Raw genomic sequence first — 12,816 nt, forward strand, 5'->3', positions numbered from 1 at the left:
AAAAGCGGAAGGGTATATAGTAATCGTTAATTCCGTCCGTCCGTCCGTCTGTTACGCTTTGGGGTACCCATCTCTTATCCGCAACTCCTCTTATACCACTGAATGAAATTTGATGAAACTTTCACAGAATCTTTATTGCATATTGCCATTGTACACATGTCTCTTCATGCAAAGTTATATCTCTATAGATGTCTCAATGGTACAATTACCGTAAATTTAAACAAAACAGAAAACCAAGATAAAGGTATAATTTAAAAGGATTTAAAATATCAAATACATAAAAACGGAAGTTTTAGATTTGACCCTTCTGGAGAAATAAAAATAATTTGATTTTAGTTCAAATGACATTTCAGCAATCATACCATGGAATGAAACTACCATTTTTTTATTACTTGGTATTTGATCTTAAAGAAAGATTAATTATGGGTAATCCTTTAAAGTTTATAAAGTTCGTTGAATGATGTAAAATCGGTACTATTCAAGTTTTAAATGCAAATTTTCCGATTAAAAGAAAATACACGTAATATCATTTTTGAAAGTTGGGAGGGGTTAGTCAGAAAAATGACAACTTACCTGAAAATTTGAAAAGATCTTTGTAAAAAGGAAAGTTGCACATAATCTATTTTCGTGGGAGAATAGGGAAAGTTAAGAGGAAAATTGAGGGAGGGGGCGGCAACCGGTCTTTCAATGAAAATTTCCAACTATAAAAGATTATGATAAGAAAAAATTGGCCCTCCCCACCAACCACGACTAATACACTTGGTAAATACAAAAGTAATATTGAGACTGCTAAGTCAAAATTATACTTTTTCCACATTTCTTCATCTTAACAACGGATATTGTATAAAATTTTAATAGGCTAAATTTTTTTAAAAGTCTGCTTACCATATTAGCAACCTTCGAATGTATTTTCATGTATTTAACAACCCCCCCCCCCCCGCAAAAAAAAAAATGAAAGAAGAAATCAATTTATCCTCGATATACCACGTTATCATTTATTTTCATGAAGCCGAAACATTGATTTTCATTACACTATGCTAAAAAGACAAATTTGCAAGTTTAATTATTTTTCGCATTCTATTTTCAAATGAACTGTGAAAAAAATCAAATGAGAATTTCAATTATATAGACTTACTTATATAAGATTCGTTTTTCTCTTTTAGCATTTAATGATGATATAACCAAAAAAAAAAAATCTTATACCCTCGAGTGCCCAGTAGTCGTGCACTTAAGAGAGTATCAGTGCTACGTACAATTTAAATGAAAATTATGGTTATTTCATCTGATATTTTAACTAACCGTGTAATTGTCTAATATTCTTTTTATTAAAAATATTTCCAAGCGCTTTATTAAATTTGACATCGAGGCACAAAACAAGTGAGGTTTAAGTCGGCCATATTTGTTTTGGACCAGTAGTCGTGCGCCCGAATGTAGCAACAAATATGGGGCCAAGAAAAATGAAAACAAAATAAAAACAAATTTCAGGTGACTAAGATGTTACTCTTCAAGGATCAATTCAATCATTTTTAGAATTTATTTGATTTCATTAGGATTACGATTGTTATTCAAAAATAAGTCTTGAGTTTTTCATAAATCTTTATTTTCATAAAATTCCTACGTTATAATTACGTATTTCAGTATAAGGACTATATCATTTTTATAAAGACATCTTTTAAAATTCTAGACAAAAGGAAAAAATAAAACACCCAGTGATCATCACGTATGATTATGCTAATTAGCCATGTGCTCGCCGTGTCCATAGGTGGCGCTTCCGTGCAGGTATATATAGAAACTTTAAAAAGAGTATTAGCAAAATGGCGACTTTTATTGATGCTTATGTTTATTTGATTAATTAATAAATGTTTCCTCCGCATATTTGAATTTTTGTTTTAGAATAAGCACTTCCTTCTCTCTTTTTTGAAAATCAGTTGTTTATGACGTAATATCATAGCACGTGACCAACTTTTGACACCAAACAAAATGGTGCACGACTACTGGGCACGCACGACTACAGGACCCTCGACCATGAATTATAAAATGTCGTTAGTTTCTCGATCTATGACATCGATGTGTGCTGGATTGTCATACTAGACTTGCTCGAAATATTTCCATTTTTATTTTCCTAATGCACTTCAATTATTCAGACACTGTGCAAAAGTAAAATTAATTTATCAGAGGGTCAAATGTTTTCTATAAAACACTAACGAACATATTTTGATTCACACTTTTTGCAGTGGCAGCATTGTTTTCATTTTACATACATGTATTTATCTTTTTCCATCAGTGTACATCTTGAGACATTACAGACAATCTTATTTCCGTACGGACACATCTGATTCATAACTAAGTTAAAAGCCCACAATAAAAATATCTATCCAAGACTAGTTATCATTGACTTTGCTGTATAAATGTTAAAAGTAAGGTATTGAAGTGGCAAAACTGAGTGATGAACGTAATATGAAATGGAGCATAAGTTCTTACAGAAATGCATGAAAATTAAACGAATAAATATATTTTAATCTCTGGTCCCCCTAGTTTGGTGTTTCTTGAGCACATTTATTTCATTTTTGGATATTTCGCTAGAAAAAAGACGTAATCTTCATAATAAAACTTTACGATAAACGTAGTTTAACTTTTCTACTGTCAGCTAACCTTATGTAGTAACATTCCCTAAACATCTGCATTTTGGGGTTTGTGTCTCTCTCTGTTGATTTGATACGCAAGAGCATGCTCTTTTTACAAGCGATTTCTGAAACGAGACAAGCTATTGACAAACAAGTACATGAAACAAGAGTTTCAATAGTCTCGTTTGGTCGATACAATGACCTTGTCAGCAATATTAAGTCAAATGCTGAATCATCTCATGTCATTTTTTACATACTTTCTATGTCATTATTTACACACTGAGTTGTCTATGACGTTTTACGTTTACACGATCATGACAAGGAGCACACGGAGGGAGGGATCAGTCGGCAGGGGATGTTTGAGTCATTGATCCCACCTCTGATGTTTTTGGACGTCCGTGTTTGCTCTGCTCCTGATTTGTATAGTTTAGATTGACATTTGACCTTGAATATAGTTCATTTTCTCCATGTTTTATTCTACAAGATTAACTACAACATTAAAGCTTAAGACGTTTAATGTTCGTTGGGCTAAATTTCAATATATACTTATTAACTTATCTCCATTATATTGCTTCACCCATTTTAGAACACATTTATCTTATTGCATATGTGCTTTCGCTTATAATTTATTTCTCTTTTGATAAATATATTTCTTAATCATACGAGACTTCTGTAATCTCTCATGAATATAAAATGAAAGTACCAAAATAAATAATTCAGAAAATTTGAAGAAAATCATAAGTAAAATATTGCAACAAAATTTAGATGAAAAGACTAGCATCTTTCATGAATTCCCTTGCTTTTATGACTTATGGCAATAACAAAGAAATCCTGAAACACCATACAAGTATTCTGATTTTATTTATGTTGATTCTTTCACGCCAAGTGTCTAATTTCTACTGCCTCATAACACATGTTCTAATAATTCAGTATTGGTTGAACAGTGGAGTGATTTGGAAGATGACAAATTCTAATTAGCAAAATCTCATTTTTAATTAATGGGCGCAGTCAATCTTATTTATTGCCATAAGTTACAAGAAATGTAGTTTTTAATTATTGTCATACGTCAAATTTGAACATTAACTGTTTAATTACATTGAGAAAAGACTTAAGATATGTTTGTGGTCAACAATAAAATAAAATGTGGAGGCAAAGTTAATATTTACAAGAAAGGAGGGACTACTCGTGCGACAAGCAAGAACATATACTAGTTTCATTTTGGCGCTTTTGGAGTGTTAGGAAAAAGTTCAGCAGTAAAAAATGTCTCACATGGTAAGAAGTATAATTACAATCAAATGAAGCATTTTAAATTATGATGTAATAAATGTGTTTGTTTAAGCGTTTTAGTGCTTTAAGTGTTTTAATTGTATATCTTGTATTTTCTTTTGATTTTTAAAAAAAATTCTTCTCTTTTTTAAAATTTGTTGGACAAATTGGACATTTTGGATGATGGAATTAATGTATTGTATAACGTAAATATACATGTATTGATTCAAATTCAAAGATATTTCAAGATTTTTTTCCTTTAATTGCAGTTTAATTCGTACTGATTCATTGATATTTTTATTTCTCCAGGCTTCAAGATTTCAACAACACATTACTATATCCGTCAAGTACATTACATTAACTATTTTCAATTACATATGAAGTAGATTTTGTGCAAAATCTTATGCATGAAAAGATGAAAACACTTGCTGTGGCCTTCAACTCAACATTTAGATATATCGACGACGTATTGTCAATTAACAAGAATAATTTCCATTCCTTTTTCGATACGATATATCCTGGTGAGCTTGAGATAGAAGATACCACAGAGTCTGACGCATCTGTTTCATACTTGGATATTTCACTTGAAGAAGACGTTAATGGTAATCTAACAACAAGCTTTATGATAAACTTGATGACTGTAACTTTTCTTTCATCAACTTCCGTTACTTATGCAGCAATATACCTTCATCACCTGCATACGGCGTTTATATATCTCAGTTGATTCGATACGCAAGAACATGTTCTACGTATGAAAACGAGGTAAATTATTGACAAACAAGTTAATGAATCAGGAATATCACCCGTCTTGTTTAAATTCATCATTTTGTTAGTTCAATGGTCGATACATTGACCTTGTCAGCAAATACAATTTATCATTGAGTCAAATGCTGACTGACGTTTTTCATTCTTATTGTTAGTCCATTATTTATGCACTGAATTGACGACGGATTTTTCCGTTATTTCTCGATCATGACAAGGAGCACACGGCGGGTGTGACTGATCAGGAGGGGATGCTCACTCCTCCATGGTACCTGATCCCATCTCTGATGTTTTAGAGGTCCATGGACTTTGACATTCAATACTGTTCTTTATCTCCATATTCTTCATGTATTCGATTGGTAATAATGTGTTCACGTTCCTGAAATGAAGCAGGAATGTCTACTTAATATTGATGCTGCTATTAGTGTATTGCTGTATGTAATATTTTGGTCTCAAGCTTCAAGTCTCGTATGACAATCACGATTCGGCATACATCGAATGTCATAGATCAAGAAAGTAACGACATTTTGTAATTTTTTTTTTGGTTTTATCATCATTGAAGGAGAAAAAGAAAAAAAAAAACAAACCTTATATAAGCAAGTTTATATAATTTAAATTCTCATCATTTGAATTTTTTCACAGCTCATTTGAAAATAGAATGCGGAAAATAATTAAATATGCAAATGAAAATAGATGATAACGTTGTATATCAAATGAATTGATTTCTTCCGTATTTTTCTTTTTTTGGGGTGGGTGGGGGGGGGGGGGGTATAATAACATGATCATATATTATAAACAAATTATCTGAAGGTTACTATATAACAGTAAACAGACTTCTTTTCAGAAGGTTTTGTATTTGATATTTTAAATCCTTTTAAAATGATGCCTTTATTCTGGATTTCTGTTTAAATTTACAGTGATTGTACCATCAAGGGACATCTATAGAGATATAACTTTGCCAAAATAGACAGACTGTATGATTTGGTATATACATTGTACATGATATATCCTATGTGCATGTAATTAAATGCTTTTTCCAACTTGTTTGTTCTTCCAGTTATCTTGAATTCTAGGGTGACACTTTCTATAGCTAAACACGACTGAAAACCCTAGGATATAAAATGGCGAAGACCAAAGAAATAAAGAAATTCCTAAAAAGCGAAAGAGAGTATCATAATTTTAAGAAGAAATACTAGTATGTGCTAGTTTTAAGAACACTAAAAATTATTTACCCATTTGGATTAATTTAACTTTTTTTTCTATTTTATGAAAGAAAATTAAGGTATCCAAAAAATTATTTGAATTGAGCTTAGTATTGGCCGTTTTCTTACAAGAAATTAAAAAAAAAACCAAATCAGAAAAACAAATACTTCGATCAAAGGAATCGCAAAAATGTCATATCGTCTTTGACTAATTATTTAAAGGTAGTATTTCTATACTCCTTGTTTATATGGAAAAAAATTGAGAGGAGCAGTATTCAAGCTCAAAGTCTATTTAAACAATGTAAATCGGAAGCAGAGCCAACACGAACCGCCATAACATCAGAGGTGGAATCAGATGCCGTGAGCTATTTGTCATGATCAGCGGGAAAATTTGTAGAAAATTCATTGTGTAAATAATTGCCTAACAATTAATGTGAAAAGCTTTAGTAAGCATTTGACCTATTGTATTGGCTGGTAAGGTCATTGTATTGAAATATAACTTGACTTCTTTGCAACTTCCCTTACTTATGCAGCAATATATACCTTCATCACCTGCATAAGGGTTTATATCTCCCAGTTTATTCGATACACAGTAGCATGCTCTACGTATGAACAATTTTTAAAACGAAGTAAGTTATTGACAAACCAGCTGATGAAACAGGAATATCATCAGTCTAGTTTAAAGCAATATGAGCTGCATATTTGAAAATTTTATTTTGCTGTAAGAATGAGTTATTATGATAAATTTGTATGTAACTTCAACCTTAGTGATCAATTAGACTAAAATAAAGCAGAAGAAAGACTTCTATATACAATTCAATACACAGTTTTATATAAGAAATCATTATTGTACAGGATGACAATAATATAATTTTGATTCAATCAAAGCTTATAAATAGTTCTTCCATCGCAAATATGAACAACAGAAGTTTATTAATGTCATTTTTTTCTGTCATTGAAATAGTTCTTTACATTTTTGCAACAAATAATTCCAACATCAAAGTTGCAGCTCATATTGCTTTAAAGTCATCATTTCGTAAGTCCTATGGTCAGTTTCTACAGGAAATACAATTTATCATTAAATCAAATGCTGACTGACGTTTTTCTTACTTTTAGTTTAGTTACTGAGTATATTATTTTCACACTGGGTTGTCGACGGATTCTCCCCTTATTTCTCGATCACGACAAGGAACACACGGTGGATGTGACCGGTCGGCAGGGGATGCTCACTCCTCCATGTTACTTATCTCACCTCTGATGTTTTGGAGGTCCGTGTTTCCTCTGCTCCTATTTTGTATTATTTAATGGACTTCTAAGGGCTGTCATACTAAAAATGGTATGAATCACGTTCATCTTCTGATTTAAAGTGAAGAAACATATTTTTGACCTGTTTCTATCAATGACATCTGCTTCTGATATTTTTTGAGATATTTTACGAGAAAGAGACGTCATTGGAAACCCAACAACAAAACTCAATGATAAACGCGATAATTTTTTTTCGGCAACTTTCCTTACCCTTAAAAACTTACATATGTGGATTATGTTTCCCAGTTGATTTGATACACTGAAGCATGCTCTACATATGAATAATTTCTAAAAAGTTGATGAAACAGGAATATCAACAGTCTCGTTTTAAGTCATTATTTAGCACTTTCTATTGTCGATACATTGACCGTGTCTTTAAATACAAACGATCATAAAAACAAATGCTGATTGACATTTTTCACAATAGTTATTTTCATACATATTTCGATTCAATATATCCCAATGAATCTTGAAAAAAAAAAGAAAACGCAAAATCTGTCGCATCTAGAACTGTTTCATTTTTGTTTTATTGACTATAGAAGATAGCAACTTGATTGTACGAGATGACAAACTTTTTATTCGTCACCTTCCCTTGTATATGTAGTTACAATTCACCTGCATGAATTCTTATTCGATATTCAAGAACATGGTCCAGTAAGACCAATTTTTTAAACCAAGACAGGCTACTGACAGATTAGTTGGAGTTACAGAATTTTCAGAGGTCCCTTTTTGTAATCTCTTAACAGATTTGTATTGATTATAATTTTTTTTGAGATCAAACACTTTTCATACTTATTGTTAGGCCACTATTTACACGCTTAATTGACGACGCTTTTTCCTTTTTTCTCTGTCATGACAAGGACCTCCCGGTTGCTGTGACCGCTTGACAGACAAGGTTCTGCTCCTGATTTGTACGTTTGAGCTTGATTACTGTTCGTTGTCTCCTTTTTTGTATTTTCTACACCATGATCCAGACCTAATCACAAGATCGACCCCTTCGAGATTTTGATTTGATAAAAGATAACAGAAGACAAAGACTATCAATTTCTACGGAAAATCAATAAAAAAGAATTACAATACTTAAAGCAAATATCGATTTCCAGAAAATTTACTGTAGGAATATACAATGTATCTCTATATATTGGAATCTGATATTTGAAGGAAAGCTGGGGAATAGATCTTAAAACACTATACCAAATTATAAAATTGCAGAAGTGTCCATACCCCCCCCCCCCCCCCAAAAAAAAAAACCCAAACGAAACAACCTTAACCAGTACATATTTATATTATGTTACAGTGAGTTTTGCATGCAGTGAAAAAACAGTACTCAGTATTGTACACATAAACACATCGGTACCTTACCAAGCATTTTTTTAGGTTCTGGGTAAATAACAGTAGTCTAATCAACATTTACGTTTATCATTGCATCAAACTGTATGCTTACATATGTTGCAGATTGATTGAAACATAAAAACATCAACACAAGAAGATAGTGGAGATCCTTTAAAAAATGCATATGAATTAAACAGTCAATGTGTTAAATTTGCGACGAATTCATCATTTCAATGTTCTTCTTTTCAGGGACTTCAGGATGCTATTTTTACTGCCGATCAAAAGCTGTAAGAAACCTTTATATTCTACATGTACATGCAACCATTGGCGGAGCTTTACATAGTAGTTTTCAGGAAGCACAAGAGGGAAGTATACATGTAACAGTAATTGAGCAATGTATGATTTAGAGATGAAAATTAATCTATTTTAGGTCAGCAGGATCTGCATAAAATTCCCTATCTATTTACACTGATATTGAATGTTTGTCACATAATCTTTTGACAATATAAATATATTTTTGATTTAAAACATTTAATTTACTGTTTTATTTCCTTATTTGGTCAATTAAAAGATTTTTGACCTATATACTTTATAAATATGTATAAAAGGAGTTTGATTATGCTTATCAACAGTCACATAGCTTTATAATTTTTTTGCTTGAGGAATATACTGATTGAAGGTAAACATCCTTGTAAATATGTTTAATGATCAATTTTGAAAAAAAAGGAAAACTTTATTAATTTGCAAAAAACAAAAGCTATTATAATAGGCTTTTACCGTGAAGTTTACCGGAGGGGTATATCACTTAGAAAAAACCCCCAGAAAAAACACAAAGAATGGGAGGTACGTGTAATTATATAGATTTAATGTGATAATTTTGCAGTACTAAGACCTAAGTCTGTATTTTTCAGACTTTTCAGTCTTTTAAAATTACAGTTTGGCTAAAAATGTTCAAAGGTTAAAAATTAAAAGAAAAAGACCTTTCTGGAAGCAACCTTAGTAAATGTTTTTCACGACTGCGCCTTTCAGGGTACTATTATTAAAATTCAACTCCTACGAAAAAAAGATGGGTTTATTACTTTTAAATTTAATCTACATTTTTAGAACTAAAATATGACATATCAAAAAGTAATTTTGATGAATTTCATTTCTTACAGCTCAAAAAGCAAAGATATAAAATGAAGCTGTGGTTTATTCTTTCGGTTTTAGTAGGGCATGTTTTATCTGACCCCGAGGACTTATACCTGGCATGTCTAGTTTTTAAACCGGAGCATGAATGTCTTAAAATTTTGGAAGGTGGATTTCCAGAAATATCTGGATCAAGTGCGTCTGCAGCTTCCTCCAGCGGAAGTGGAACAGCGTCTGCTGCGGCTTCAGGAAATGCAGCAAGTTCAGCCTCTGCATCAGCAACTGGTTTAGGAGGAAGTGCATCAGCGGCGGTGGCAGCAGCTGTCACAACTTCCGGCAGATCTGCATCAGCTTCTTCCTCTGCTACAGGAAGTGCACAACGTGGATTTTCTTTTAATCCATTAACTGGTAATACTCAAAGTATTACAATTCCGGAATGGTTTGGTGGATTTCGTGGTTCACCAAGTATCAGCAGTAGTACAAGCTCCAATAATAACGATGTATCAAGGATTATTCAGAGTATATTCCCTGATGGATCCGCCACTACAGCTGCATCCTCCTCCGTTTCCGGTTCATCTCTTCTCCAAAGCCCCACACAAAATATCATCCATCGCCCTTCACTCCACCATGCTGATCCTTGTAGCCATATTCACCCTGCTTTACGTGGGTCTTGCTACCGAGGGTCACACCGTCCATCAAGACGACCCCCTCCTCGTCGTCGACACTTTCAATTCCCACAAACACCATTGGAATTAGCGTCTAGTCCTGGACCTGAATTCCCATCATCGCTGGATAACAACCACCTGTTGTTTCCTTTGTGAGCAATTATATTGTAATACAGTGTATCGTCCTAGAATTTTATACAGATTATCAAATTGATTGAATGTACAATTATATTTTGTTGATTTTTTTTAAAAAGTTGAATTCGACAATCAGAGACATTCTTAAATCTACAAGTTTATATCATGGGTGGATTGAAAATTTCTCTCATGTTCTATTTTCGTCATATACGAACTCATTAGAAATATGCAATTTTAAAAAGGGGCTAATCTAAACAGCACATAACGGTTTTCTAAACACAAGTGCAATTCTGGGATTAGGGCACAAAAACAGGCCCCTAGTTTTTTAGAATTAGGATCATGGGCCAAGGAGGAGTAAACATGCCTTATCACAACCGCCAAAATCCCTAAATATGTATTAATTTAGCAGACCTATTTTTGTGAAAAGAGAAAAGAAGAAAACACTTGCTGTATTCTTCTTTTCTCAATTAACAAAGATTATTTCCATTTTGTGTCAATTCGATATATTCCGATGAGTTTGAGATAAAAAATACTACAGAGTTTGACACGTCTGTCTCATAATTAGATTTTACCAGAAAAAGACGTTAATGGCTATCTAACAACCAAGTTTTATGATAAACGTGATGACTTTAACTTTTCAATCGTCAACTTCTCTTACTTATTCAGCAATATACCTTCATCACGTGCATACGATGTTTATATCTCTCAGTTGATGCGATACGCAAGGGCATGTTCTACATATGAACAATTTGTTAAACGAGGTAAATTATTGACAAGCAAGTTGTTGAAACAAGAATATCAGCAGTCTCTTTTAAAGTCATTACTTTCGTAAGTTATATGGTCGATACAATGACCTTGTCAGCAAATACAATTTATCATTGCGTCAAATGCAGACTTACTTTTTTCTTACTATTTGTTAGGCCATAAAACATGTAAACACTGAATTGTCGTGACAGATTTTTCCGTTTTTTTCAATTATGACAAGGAGCACACAGTTTGAGTACCGGTCGGCATGAAATGCTCACTCCTCCATGGGACCTGATCCCACCTCCGAAAATTTGTAGGTCAGTGTTTGCTCTGCTCCAAGTTTTTGTACACATGTATTGTTTAGTAGACTTTTAAACTTATAAACTGTTTGTATTCTCCATATATTTCATGTATAAAATAGAAGGAGTAATTCGGCATAAAAACAAAGGCCTTACAATTGGTATAACGTATGTCAGTCAAAATACGAATCCACAAAAGGATTATTTTCTATCAAGATCAGTATTACGTTCATAGAAATAACAAAATGCTGACGTAAAAAGGTTGTTGAAATACATGTAACATCAACTTATATATCGGAAGCCTACCTCTTTTCCAAAGAGAATTGTACTCAAAGCATGGTCTTAATTACTTTCAAATACATGTAATTTGGGAGTCATAAACACCATTAACAGGTGGACTGGAATATTTTATAATAAAGAAACAATATCAACGATGAAAATTTTCAAAGTGAAATCTTTTCGTTTGTCATACAGTTTAGTAGTTATTTGTTCCAACATGTAGTCATCAATAGTCACTGAAACATCCATATATGAAACAGATGTGTCATATCTGCGGTGTTTTTTTTTTTTATTTCGAGTTCACTCGGAAACATTAAATCATATAGTGTATATCGTGTATACAACTTTCGGACTGTACGGACTGTGATTTTAAGCAGTTTTAAAAAACATTGCACCTCTCACTCACGGAATGGTTCAATCTTTAAGAGAAAAGTTTTCGTTCTTAGAACTGTCTTATTCAATATCAATTAAATGACAGATAATAGTACTTTAGTATTTACTTTTATATTTTTCTGATTTAAATGATCACAGCCTTCCTCTCAATAAGTACAACTATCCCAAGTGAATTCTCACAGCCCTCAAAAGACGTAAATCAACTTTTCCGTGTCTATGATATTGATTTACGTCTTCTGACAATGTAATATTTTAATCACGTTTTTGAATCTTTTTAATATACACACCTGATTTGATTACAAACAGACCCAGGTCTTGAATTGACTATTAAAATTCCAACCATTTGCAAGTGAAGGAAATTAACTAAATGTTGCACTGAATATAATGAAGTGTAGCCATATCCGAAAATAAAAACACTCATAAGTTGTTTTTCTGGTTAAAGATCGTCTTTGGCTACAGTTTGCCATTGCTTAGATGGATACCTCAATATTTATTGTATATTCCATATGAACTTAACGTTTTTACATATTAGGAGACTATTAACATTTGAAAATATTTTTTTGTTTATTTAAAATTATGTATGATGTAAAAGACTCTTTGTAAACAATTGTCTAATCTACAAGATAGCGAAAAGTACTAATGCTTGTATTGAATTATTGTATGATCTTTATATGAATAA

The sequence above is a fragment of the Saccostrea cucullata genome, unplaced genomic scaffold, assembly GCF_032062105.1.
Source record: "Saccostrea cucullata isolate Sc308-1 unplaced genomic scaffold, CSIRO_AGI_Scuc_v1 ctg109, whole genome shotgun sequence".
NCBI classification, from domain to species: domain Eukaryota; kingdom Metazoa; phylum Mollusca; class Bivalvia; order Ostreida; family Ostreidae; genus Saccostrea; species Saccostrea cuccullata.